The 13069-nt window shown below is 33.4% G+C and overlaps 1 protein-coding gene, 1 long non-coding RNA gene and 1 pseudogene across 2 annotated transcripts in view; all 3 read left to right on the top strand.

Moving 5' to 3' along the window:
- The window catches only part of LOC128188283 (uncharacterized), an 82879-nt gene that overhangs the window by 30953 nt on the left and 38857 nt on the right, over positions 1–13069 (top strand). The gene's annotated exons all lie outside the window — the stretch shown is intronic.
- The window catches only part of LOC128188286 (uncharacterized), a 39369-nt gene that overhangs the window by 17535 nt on the left and 8765 nt on the right, over positions 1–13069 (top strand). The window lies entirely within an intron of this gene.
- On the top strand, positions 3441–12987 carry LOC128188285 (uncharacterized; annotated as a pseudogene).

The raw sequence follows: 13069 nt of genomic DNA, 5'->3' as shown, positions 1-13069 counted from the left end.
AGTTTAAAGCCCGGCCCAACATAGTGAATTTCGCTGTGCTGTATTATTTGTTTATTTTTTATATCAGCAATTCAAATGTATTTTCAAGAAAATTATATAGGAAATTGCATTCTCTAGTATTTTGCAGAAATGCCTGGTAAGGTATCCTAATTTTTTGCAAGAAAGCTTGTCAGAGTAGTAGTAAACCATTAACAAATTCCTGGAAAAAGTTAACTATATATGATAAGAGTTAAATTTGGCCCCCAAAATTCGCCATTTTTTAACGTGTCTCGGTACAATAAAATGTTAACTAATTTTTTTAGAAGAGTTGATATAAAATATATTTTTCATCTATTTATTTGATTTATTTGCACTCACTGGCAGTATATGACGTCAGAAGTGACGCCATTTCTATAATTCAATCAAAATCGGCCAAAAATTGACATTTTTCTTATCTATTTACGAATGGGAAAAATAGAGCGCATGCTTGAACAAGGAACATTTTTTTGTCACTTATTAGTCTTGGCTAGATACATCTCTGATTAAAATATTTTATTTGTTCAAGAATGCGCTCTATGTTTTCGGAAGGAAAAACTGCTTGAAAACTAGCTGTTTTACGCTAAAAATGCAAAAATGGCGGGAAAAGGTTGTCTTTACAATGTCATATTTCTAAATTGTGGGCACTTGAACCAAAATGAATATTATGTAAGCACATCACATACATATCTGTACTAAGAAAACAAAGAATGATAGTAAAATGATGATGTTCATTTTAGGGGGCCATTTTAGGCCTTTATCATATATAGTCCTTTAGGAAAGTGTCGTCTGACCTGACCTTAATTTATATATATATATATATATATATATATATATATATATATATATATATATATATATATATATATATAGTTATACAAATCCGTGTTGTGGGTTATTTCATATACCTCAGACTCACGTTGTGGGATCCTTAGGTGGTTTATGGGTCATCTATATTTTGACCCATAAACCATGTAGTTAAAAATTCACAGGGAGGTTGAAAATGGTATTATTAACATAAAAAACAAAAAAAAATGTTTTTTTGACCCACACGGATATATTGAAAAATGTCCCACAACTCAAAATCTATTTTTAGAACATCGCGTCAAAGCTACTAGTTTTTAACATTTTGTCTATCTATAAACATCCAGCGGGGTGTCCCACAAAACGGTTTTGTGATGCACGCAATGCATTGTTGGATATCAATGGCGGAGTACAGCAGTAACTTGGGTAAGTACTGAATATATTTTCTTATTAGCAGTAATTAGTAGGTCATATTTATAAAAATATGACGAGGAAGCCAAGATTATCGAACTAAAAGTACAATTAAGAAAAAATGGCGGACGCTCTTAGGCTGAAACGTCAAACGGCTGCCTTTTGACCATGCACCGATTCGTAATGCTGAAATGTCAAATGGCTGCCATGCACCGATTCGGAATGCAAGTGTCATTCTTCAGCTGTACAGTACATGGGGAACAAGTCTGCGAGTTCAGAAAACTTGTCTTGAGCGGTTAGATTACTTTTTTGTTCGTTTGCATACATAAAAATGTATTGTTTACAGGTGCAAGTAGAGAGTCCCCCAATACTCAACCCCGGGACTTGTTGAACATTTCTTCCTTAAATTATATTTGTTATGCACTAATTTGTACGACCGGATTGATTAAAGATCGTTTGCTTATCACTTCCCTGCCATGTATACAAACTGGTGTTCACTGGGGGATAGTAACCTAGCCTGGAGGCATATATACGGTAGCACATGCAACCCTGTGTCTTTGTTGTTGATCGAGTCTAAAGTAGTATATAATACTGTATATGAAATAGTTCACCGGAGATTTCATTTCACCCGCTAATGTTACGGTCCATCTATCGTCAGTGTAATTACATGTATTCCTTAAGATTTGGATATATCCTACCGTATTGCTTAAACAATAATAATTTATATATGTGCTTAATCATGATAATCGTTCACACCTCTGTGTGACTTTTATATTGTGTATATAATGAGTCAACCTCTCGAAGACTGCGGGCATGAGTAGCACGTGCCGAGAGTTCAACTGTGTATAAACAAAGTAGGCCCAACCCAGACTGATTTTAGAGACACCTGGTTTAGATTTCATTGAGAGTTTGATTTTGAATCTACAGAAAAAAACTTGTAGATGTGTTCTATTATAAAAAGAATTCAGCTTTTTATTTCTACCCGGCGATATTTTTTCCTCCTTTAATTACAGACCCTGAAACGTACTACTACACCCAAAAAGCGTGCGACTTTCGTGCGAGAAACGTTTCGTGTTTAATTTAGCACCATTACGGAGATCCTGTGGAATTGTAGCCCTCTTCAGTAAACATCAGATATAAAAATCGGAGAGGGCTACATTATTGCAGCTAGATACATGAATAACACTTTTTCTATACACTTTTTCATACAGGAAGCATTATGATATCATATCATGTGAAAAAAAGACCATACAGTGCGAGTAACATTTATCATATCGTACAAAAAGCAAACCGTGCTATGCTAGGAACGTATTTTAAAAACTGTATAGCGTGTGAGAAGCATGTGAGAAACATACAGCTGGTATAGTAGTGTGTTTCAGGTTTTTATTTGTATGAAGAAAAAAAATTTATTACCTCCTCTCCCCCCCCCCCTCCCTCCCCCCCCCCCCCCCCCCCCCCAAGAGCGTGCATGGGGAAAGGAATATTTTGATCTAAAGAGGTTTTATGAAGATAAATATTATTTGTTATTTTTAATTACATGTATATTCTAAATAATGCATCCCCCCCCCCCCCCCCCCCAAATATTTCATTTCATTTTGCGAGGGGATGCTCTGCTTTGCGGTGCCCTTGTATTTTTTAAAAATACATTGTGATTCATATATCGTTACCACTATATTGTGATATGTATTGTTTTTTCATAACGCATGCATTGTTCATATAACCATAATATTTCATCATATGAATGCTTATGTTTATATGTAACATTAGACTTTTTATCTAAGTATTGTTTTCATTATTATTTTACAGCATTGATAAGTATGAATCTTCCAAAAGCTTGGAAAGCACATTAATGATGCAACCTCGGACAAGCCCAAAAATAATGCTGTTATGAAATTAATGTTGAACAACTACCCATGGAAGCTTTGACTCTTTGCATGGAGGAATATTGATAGACAGTAGGAGATTAGATATGACTTTGGACTCTGTTGCAGCACTGTGATGCACGTTCCATAGATTCTTCTGAACACTGCACTGATTCATCAGCTGTCAGACATGAACAGGTATTTTTCATTAACTACATTACTTTTTTCAACACATGATTTACAAGCTTAACTCTAATTACAATGAAATCTTTTTCAAATTTATAACAGAGAGCATTCTAGAGAGGGACACAATGGTAACTCATGTAGATGTTCCACTAACTAGTTAAGATGGGCTCTTAACTGATACTACAGTCTACTCAGGACCATGTAACTTCACATGTTCAACAGCTTTGGCATTTTACTACAGGTATTACCTTAAGTTACTCTTTCTGAAATATAGGGGAACATTTCAGTAACTACAGTAGACCTGTAGTAACTAAGTAACTAAAATTTCATTGACAATTATTCTTTGCCTGTACTCTAGGGAGGAATTTGAAGGCAAATCCTGTTGAAGCACACCCAGATGTTCCACAGATTCTGCAGAACAGTGAAGATCTGTTGCAGCACATTATTACCGTATATACTTGTTCAACAGATTCAACAGGTCATAAAGGACCATGTTGCAGAATATGTTCAACAGCCTTGCATAGGTATTTTTATTACACAAATACATGTATTCTGAATGATAGGGAATTTTTGTCAAGGCAGGACTTCACTAGAATATCATTGTTCTTTGTATACTATAGGGAGCATTTTGGAAGCGGCAGTTTTGCATATACTGCATAGTTTAGTGCTAGGATCTTTTTAAGAGCACTCGATTGGCGCAACAATTTTTGGACTATTTTTATCTCCTTAATAAGAAGACCTATGTATAAAGATAGAGAAAAGTAATAAAATTTTAAAGCTGAAATATTTAGATTTTTTTCTTTTGTAAATGATAGTTTATAACTAGACAAATCATATCAAAAAAATTAAAGAAGATCTGATAGTTAATTTATTAACCACCCAGCCTCCTTAAAGGATGCCATCCGAGTACTAATTAATCACCAAATCATTTTATTTCTTTTCAGAATATGAGATAGAAGCTTGTAATGGTAGTAGCATCAGCATTGTCTGGAAGGAACTATCAGTGAAGGTAATACATGCAGGTACATTATTTGAGGGTCCTCAACACCTGTTAAAAGTTCTGCATACAAGCCCATTTTCTTAATTAAAGATATTGATTTTTACCATGTGTTTTGACTTAAAAATTACCCCCCCCACCCCCTTATAATCAGTTTTTTAAGGGGGGACTTTAAATTTCATTTCTCTTCATTAAAATAAATGCTCCTCCAGTATTCACACTCAGAACCTGTGGGTTGGTAGACTGAGGGTAAACCCATAGCTGCACAGAGATATTTAAAACACCAATTAATGGCGATATAAACTGTTTCACATCGCGTTGAAATTGCCATGATGTGACGTATTGTCTTAAAAGTAGAAGTCACAGGGTGTCGAGGATTCTTAATTTCGTTATTGTTTTAGTTATATTTTGTCACCACTTTTTAATCAGCCTTTATCCTTAACTTTGACAATGACAGCTTTTTCTCTGAAATGGAATTGTTTGTTCTGACATTTTCCCTGTAGATTGTTCATGATTTTTTTTGTGTCTTTGTGACATTGTGTATATGCAAACATATAACTGTGTGATTGCTCATGGTTTTTGGGTCACTGTCAAATATATGTATTTGTGTCTGTTCATAGATTAAACGTGGGTCATTGTCATATATATATATATGTTTGTGTCTGTTCATGGATTGTGGGTCATTGTCATATATATATAAATATATATATATACCGATATATGTTTGTGTCTGTTCGTGGATTAAATGGGGGTCATTGTCATATATACGTTTGTGTCTGTTCATGGATTGTGGGTCATTTTCATATATGTGTCTGTTCATGGATTAAATGCAGGTCATTGTCACACATACATGTTTGTGTCTGTTCATGGATTGTAGGTCATTGTCATATATATATACTATATATACCAGGGTTGTCCAAATATGTTCGTAGACAATAGCATTTTTATCATTTTAAATGGGTTAATTTATTCATATTATATATCTAAATCTTTGTCATAAAATTTCAGATCAAACCAAAGTGGTCTTTATTGTTTTCTATAGAAATAAAGTAAAATTTTAATGTATCAAAGGCTCACAGAAAGTGTGCACGTCCCAGCGCAAAAATTGTCCAAACTTTGTAATTGTGTTTTTAGATATGTATATTTACTGTTTTCATAATCTTCTATTGTGATGTAGTCTGTATTGTGTACATTATTTTCATACATCATTTAAAAATATTTTCAAACCAGCAGAGGACATTTAAAAGATATTACGGCAAGAATATGTCTTTTAAAACGCATGAAAAAGCAACTTCATCTGACCGCTGGCAATAAAACAATTGTGTCAACTGAAGTAAAAAACTGAAATGAATGAAACGATTAAGGAAACTTATCCACAAGTGGCACAAGTGATATGTTGATGGAATATGCGATTGTACCTTCTGACCAAACGGTGAATGCGGCATATTACTCTCAATAAACCCAGTACTACGTCATTATAATTTAACGTCATACTGGGCTGTGCGGCCTGTATAGGCAATGTATATACATTCATAACTCCATTACAAAAATATACATTATTATGCTCTTTATTTCAATATTATAATACCTTCCTGAAAATGGCGCTTCTATTTTGAATAAAATTACATGTGTCCACGAACTTTTCGGACAACCCTCGTATATACATACTTTTGTGTCTGTTCATGGATTGTGGGTCACTGTCATAGAGTTTTTGTTCTGCAATTTTTTCTGTGGATTGTTCATGGGTTTTTGTGTCTTTGAGTTTAGACATTTGTGCATATGCATGCATACATATTTAGTCAAAGATATATATGTGAATGCTCATGGTTTTTGGGTTGCTCTCATATCTACATGTTTGTGTCTGTTCATGGGATGTGGATCACTGTCATGGATTGGTTGTTCTAACATTTTTCCTGTAGTTTGTTCACGCCTATTTTGTGTCTTTGACTTTAGAAATTTGTGTAAGTGCAAATATATATGTGAATGCTAATGATTTTTGGGTTGCTGTCATATATACATGCTTTTGTCTGTTCATGGGATGTGGGTCATTCTAACAGATTGTTTGTTCATGAGGTTTTAGTGTCTTTGTACATAACGCCTCAACTACCTTATGTGGATGATGATGATACTTCAACATTAATTTACATGATGATACTTCAACATCACATGCTGAAACTTTAACATTACAAGCTGATACTTTGTCTTTATATGATGATAGTTCTTTGTTACATGCTGATACTTCTTCATTATGTGATGGTACTTCACTCTGCGGTGATTCTAAAAATAGGGAAGGGTCATCTTGAAATTGAAATACATTAAAATTCAGAACTCATTGATGCCTGACAAGTTTTTAACACAGGGCTTTTTCTCTGTTTCGGAGATTGATCAGATATTACTAAGGTCCACTGAGACTAGTTTAATAGATCAAGATACTCAACAGATAATACCACTTGATTATGTGTTGTCCTTTAACAGAGTCATTTTATATTTAAAGAAAGCCTGCTTGGGAAAACCATTGGCGCTCCCCATCAGTGCATACAAATCAGGGGGTTCGAGGTACCCCAGGGGATTTTTTGTCCAAAAATGTGCATTCTGAAGTGAACCCAAGTTTATGGCGCTTGGTCAAAGTGGACCGCTAAAAGTATTCATAGCACCTAAACAAAGACTTCTGTCATTCAGGTTACATCAGATTTATGGGTGGGCTTTCCCTGGAGATCCACGTAAAGGAGTGGACAATGTAAGCACTAATTTTTTTCAACAGTACAGTTACTGCTAAAATCAGTTTCAACAGCGCACGTAGTCCCTAGCATCTGACTTCATGTAAGATATTGCAATCTGGAGGACGCAATGCTCTATCCTTTGTATGTAGTTTTACAATAATTTTATGAAAATGGAAATTCGATCATATGTAGATCAATAGATGAAATATTGTAAAATACGGGATCCCCCCCCCCCCATTCCCTATTTTATATTTACTTGTTGACTTGTGATTGAGGGGTAGGACTGCCACCACCACCACCCCCCCCCCCCCTCCCCCCCCCCTCCCCCCCCCCCCCTTCAATAAAAGATAGTTTGTGAGAAGCGCTGGGATCTAATGGATGATTGCTCATGCTCTGATTTCCTTAAGACAGAAAGTAAAATTGCTATTTAATGGCGTAGAATGCCCAATCCAAAGGGGGTAAAATAAATTTGAAGGCGCCTGCCTGCAGAATTAAAACAATCAACCTACAACATAAAACATACTCATAAAATTGGCATCCAATTTGAAGGCGCCTAAACAAAGACGAGTTACAATAAGGGGACTATGGAGTTGTTTGACACACAGAGATTTCGGCGCAAGTTCCAACAAATGTAATCAAAAGTGATGGTGCCCCCATTCCCTCCAGCATCCAGTTTCAGCTGAATGGCACAAGCCCTAGTATTGGGAATATAAGTTTTGATAATAACCAATGGGGTGTCCATATTTATATAAGGAAATAAGCATAAAAGAAGCTTGTTTAAATTGTTGGGTACAATGTAGCTTGAATTTAGTCTATTCTCTCCTTAGTAATATCCCTGAGTTTTATCGAATCACGATCCTGCTGCATATAGCGAATTTAGAATCACCGCATACTGTAATACCATCATTTTATGAAATATCAGCATGTATTAGTGAAAGCATATAGTGAATACTAGGTATAATCATATAATAAAACATTATCAGCATGTAATGTTATACTATCAGCATGTAATGATAATTGATAAATTAACATATAATGAAGAAGTACTGAGTATCAGCATGTAAAGTTCACTTGATGTATCAGCATGTAATGTTGATTGATGATCAGCATGAAATGTTGAACTATCAGCATATTATGGGCATTATCTACATAAGGCAGTTGAGGTGTTCCATTTCTTTGAGTTTTATTTGTGTTTGCATGTATATGTATATATACCAATGCTTATAGTTCTAAGGTTGCTATACTAATACATGTTTGTGTCTGTTCATTGATTGTGGTTCAATGTCATATATACATGTTTGTGTCTGTTCATGGATTGTGGTTCACTGTCATATATACATGTTTGTGTCTGTTCATGGATTGTGTATCACTGTCATATATATACATGCTTGTGTCTGTTCATGGATTGTGGGTCACTATCGTAGGTTAATTGTTGTATTATTTCTCCTGTACCATGTAGTTTGTTCATGACTTTTTTGTGTCTTTGAGCTTATACATTTGTATATATGCAAATATTTTAAAGGGGCACTGTCATGATTTTGGTCAAATTTTGTTTTTCTGTTTTCATTATTTACAATGCTTTAGGATATATTTCTAATGATCAAATGAAATTTGAGAGTCAGTCATTGAGTTACAAGCAAGATACAGAGCTCACAATTCTTTGTCATGTAAACCAGGATTGTGCCCTATTTTTTTATTTACATACTAGGTTCAATATACAAGTCTTTTTCAAGCTGATTTGTCTATCATTTTATTCATTTTAAGAATAAAAAAACAGTTCCTAACATTTAATACATTCATTTTAGGTCTATAACTGGAATTTTTGCTTCAACATTCAAAATTAAAACAAAAGATTTGTTTACATAGCAAAGTAATTTCTTATTTAATTTTGGTCTCAAGCATTTTGATATTAGTATGATAGAATGCTGGAGAAAATTGTATCTAATTTGTTTGATGAATTATTGAACTGTATATACATGTTTGTGTCTGTTCATGGATTGTGGGTCATTGTCATGTATATACATGTTTGTATCTGTTCATGGATTGTGGGTCATTGTCGTATATTTACATCTACAAACTTTAAGTATAATTTCCTCAATTTCTTACGAAAGGTTATAGTTAATTCATAGCTCTATAGAAACAGCCAGACTGAAATCTACACGCCCCATTTAACTATTGGTCGAAATCTACAGCGGCTGAAAGTGACAGGACTGAAATTAACACGCCCTGTTTATCGATTGATCTGAACCTACAGCGACCTAAGTAAAATCACGGACTGCATGAAATAATCATGATGATGTCAGACTGAAAGTCTCACAGGAGACGATTTGGCTGTTTCTTTTAGCTAACGTACATGTGTACGTTAACAGTAATTTAGTAAATTTTACTAACTTTTCATAATCAATTTATTAATTAGTTAAAGAAAGATGTTAATATAAACAATAAAATGCTTTCTTTGATGATTCATGCAGGTTATGAAGGTAGCGATCATTGCAGGAAAAATTTACATAACCCGCTAATGCTGGTTATTTAGCGGGTTATGTATTTTTCCTGCAATGTCACTACCTTCATATCCCGAATGAATCACTATAGAAAGCATTTTATTGTTTAAATATGTTACATGTTGGCGTCGATCTGTTCATGGATTGTGGGTCATTGTTGTAGATTTCTTATTTTAACATTTTTCAGTTGATTGTTCATGAGTTTTTATGTTTTTGAGTTTACTGATCAATAAATATTTGCTTTAACGGCGTATTGAACAACATGTAACTTCCAAGTAAAATGACTTGCTTATGGAAAGGAACGATATGATTAACATAATAGGATACACAGAAAAACCGTGAAGTTAAATGATAAACTTTCTAGGATTAACACTCGGTACTACTGGATTTGTGCATGACGATAGATCTGTATGCTTGATCAATAGGTCTGATAAATGATATGATAGTACAAGATTGTAAAAAATATTGATGCGGGTACCATATATATATGTTTGTATCAGTGTTCATGGATTGTGGGTCACTATCATATATTGTTTGTTTAAACATTTTTCATGTTATTTGTTTATGTGTTTTTTGTGTCTTCAAGTTTAGTCAATTGTGTATATGCATTCATACATATTGAGTTCAGACATTTGTAAATTCAAAGATATATATGTGAATGCTCATTGCTTTTGGAGTGCTGTCATATATATAAATGTTTTTGTCTGTTCATGGGATGTGGGTCACTCTCATAGAATGTTTGCTCAAACATTTTTCTTGTGACTTTGAGTTAGATATTTGATCTTTATGTTAATTTTTGGTTCTCTGTTATACTGTACCCGCAATGAATTTAACATGATAATAAAATGATAGGATAGAAACCACGCACGATATGATAGGATTGACACATGTTATACATGTACATTGAAAAGTGTACATGCAAGATACGATAGGAATGATACACCAGAGGAAAGGATAAATGATGTTCATGATAAACATATAATATTAGCTCTAAATGATCTTCAAAATTAATGTGATAAATTAATGGCATAGTTTGATAAAAAAAATGTACAAATTAAGATACTTGCAGAAATCTTTTTATTAACAATTGCCTAGTTGTTAATCCTAGCTGCTTCATCTAAAGGGTATACAAAAATGACTTATTGGCTTACATGATTAATAATTTATCTGTATTTCTACATTTTTTTCATTACCGAACATCCCAGCCAAACACTACTAACATCTCATCCCAACATCGAATCCTGTGGAAAATAACAGGTTCAATAAAAATTCAACTGTTGTTTTTGATAAACATGTAAAATCCATACAATAACAAATTATATACAAATTACATGTAATGTTTACGCAGTTATAAACTCTAGTACATATGATTAAATGTAATACTATGAGCATTTAGTCTAGAAAAAAATGTTACTGTAACCATGTTCCTATAAAGATCAATTGTTCACATTAATCTTTTATTTCCATTACTTACATATATGATTAACATGTAATTTCTAATTTGATTTTTGTCACAAGAGTTTTGATATTAGTATGATAGAATGCTGGAGAAAATGTTACCTAATTTGTTTGATGAACTATTGTACTGTAAAAAAAATGTTGGTGTCTGTTCATGGATTGTGGGTCATTGTCTTGTATATACATGTTTGGGTCTGTTTATGGATTGTGGGACATTGTCATGTATATGTATACCTGTTTGTGTCTGTTCATGAATTGTGGGTTATCATCATATATTTCTTATTCTAACATTTTTCAGTTGATTGTTCATGAGTTTTTGTGTCTTTGAGTTTACTTAATTGACATTTGTATACTGGATATATGCGTCCATACATATTGAGTTTGTACATATGTACAATGAAAAATATGTATGGGAATGCTTGTGGTTTTTGAATCTCTTTCATGTATAAATGTTTGCGTCTATTCATGAATTGTAGGTCACTGTCAGAGATTATTTGTTCTAACATTTTTCCTATAGTTTATTACTGTGTCTTTGAGTTTAGTTATCTGTTTATTTGCAAACATAATTACCAGGTACATGGGATGTTGGTCACTGTCATAGATTGTTTGCTCAAATATTTTTGCAGTGGGTTGTTTATGAGTTTTTTGTGTCTTTGAGGTCAGATATTTGACTGTTCATATGCGTACATATATATATTGCAAGTTTAGACATATGTTTATATGCAAATATATACATTGATATGTGATCGCAGATAATTTTTTAGTTTTTAAACATTAAAGCATTATTACTTGAAAGATGTGGTCACAATTTACTGCAGCATAGTGTGTATACAAATTGAATACCAAGCACTAGCATGTTATGAAAATGTGTTGCGTACACTATTATTTTAACTTACATGTACAATTGTAGAATTTAATTCACTGAACCTTTCTTATATTTGATTCACAGATTCTATTGAAGAACACAAGGATTATGTCCCAAGTGGTATAGAATCAGTGGATAAACCATCATGCACCACATTACCATCAAAGAAAAAATGGACAATGGAATAGGACATTTGAATTTTATATGGACTTTAAAGATTAAAGTGTATCAAGAGAGGCAGAAGCACTGAAAGTAAAAAAACAATTGCAAATTTCTTGCTGATAGAAGTATTCATCAGAAAAAGAGTAAAATGCAACATATGCTGAGACTTAATCAGCAGATACGAAAGCTGATTCCAATGAGCCCCCGTTAAACGTAATGGCGGAAGATGAGGATGCAAATTTAGGACGTTTGGTCTTGCAGTAACAAATGATTCTGTAATAAACCCTTTAAATTTAAACAGTAATTGGAAGATTATCTCCTCATGAAATACCCTGGACTTATTTATAAACAAGAGTCGTCTATATGCTTCATGTTTTAGATTGAAGATTGAATGTGTATGTGTTATATCTGTATTACTCTCTCTGCTTCCCATCTGCAACATGTGTACCTGTGGTGTAACCTCATGGTTTAGTTTTTATTCGTTTTAAAATCTTAATATCAGCAATAAGATGTTGTAATTTCTTATGTGTTACTTTTATGTTTAAGGTCAAGTGAACATGATTGAAATATGTATTGCATATATTTTAAAAGTATATTACAATGTAATTTAGAATACTTAACGTTTTTAAAAAGGACAATCATATTAATATCTAATATTTACATGTAGTGTATATTTCCCCTTATGTTTGCAGAGGACATCTGTGACGTTCAATTTCTCATGACACCTGTGGGTTTTAGCTCTGCTGGCCATAGACCAGAAGAGTGTATGCGATGATCTGTTTGTGTAGCTTTCTGTTTGTCTCTCTGTGAACAATTTTCAAATGCTACTACTATTACGGCTATCAAGAATGTTCACATATATATACATGTCTTGTGTTTGAAATCATGCATGACACATTTTTCTAACTTTGAGAAATAGAATATATAATCTTTAACTGACAAAAGTGTTCCCTTATTAATATTGTTTTACCTCTGCAAATAAAGGTATCATGGTATAAAGGATTTACCTTGTCTGTCTGTTAATCTGTGTCTACATTACTAGTGTTGAGGATGGATTGCTATGCCATAGCAATATTTTTGGTGGGGGT

The sequence above is a fragment of the Crassostrea angulata genome, chromosome 6 (genome assembly GCF_025612915.1).
Source record: "Crassostrea angulata isolate pt1a10 chromosome 6, ASM2561291v2, whole genome shotgun sequence".
Lineage (NCBI taxonomy): Eukaryota > Metazoa > Mollusca > Bivalvia > Ostreida > Ostreidae > Magallana > Magallana angulata.
This window is presented reverse-complemented; position numbering and strand designations above follow the sequence as displayed.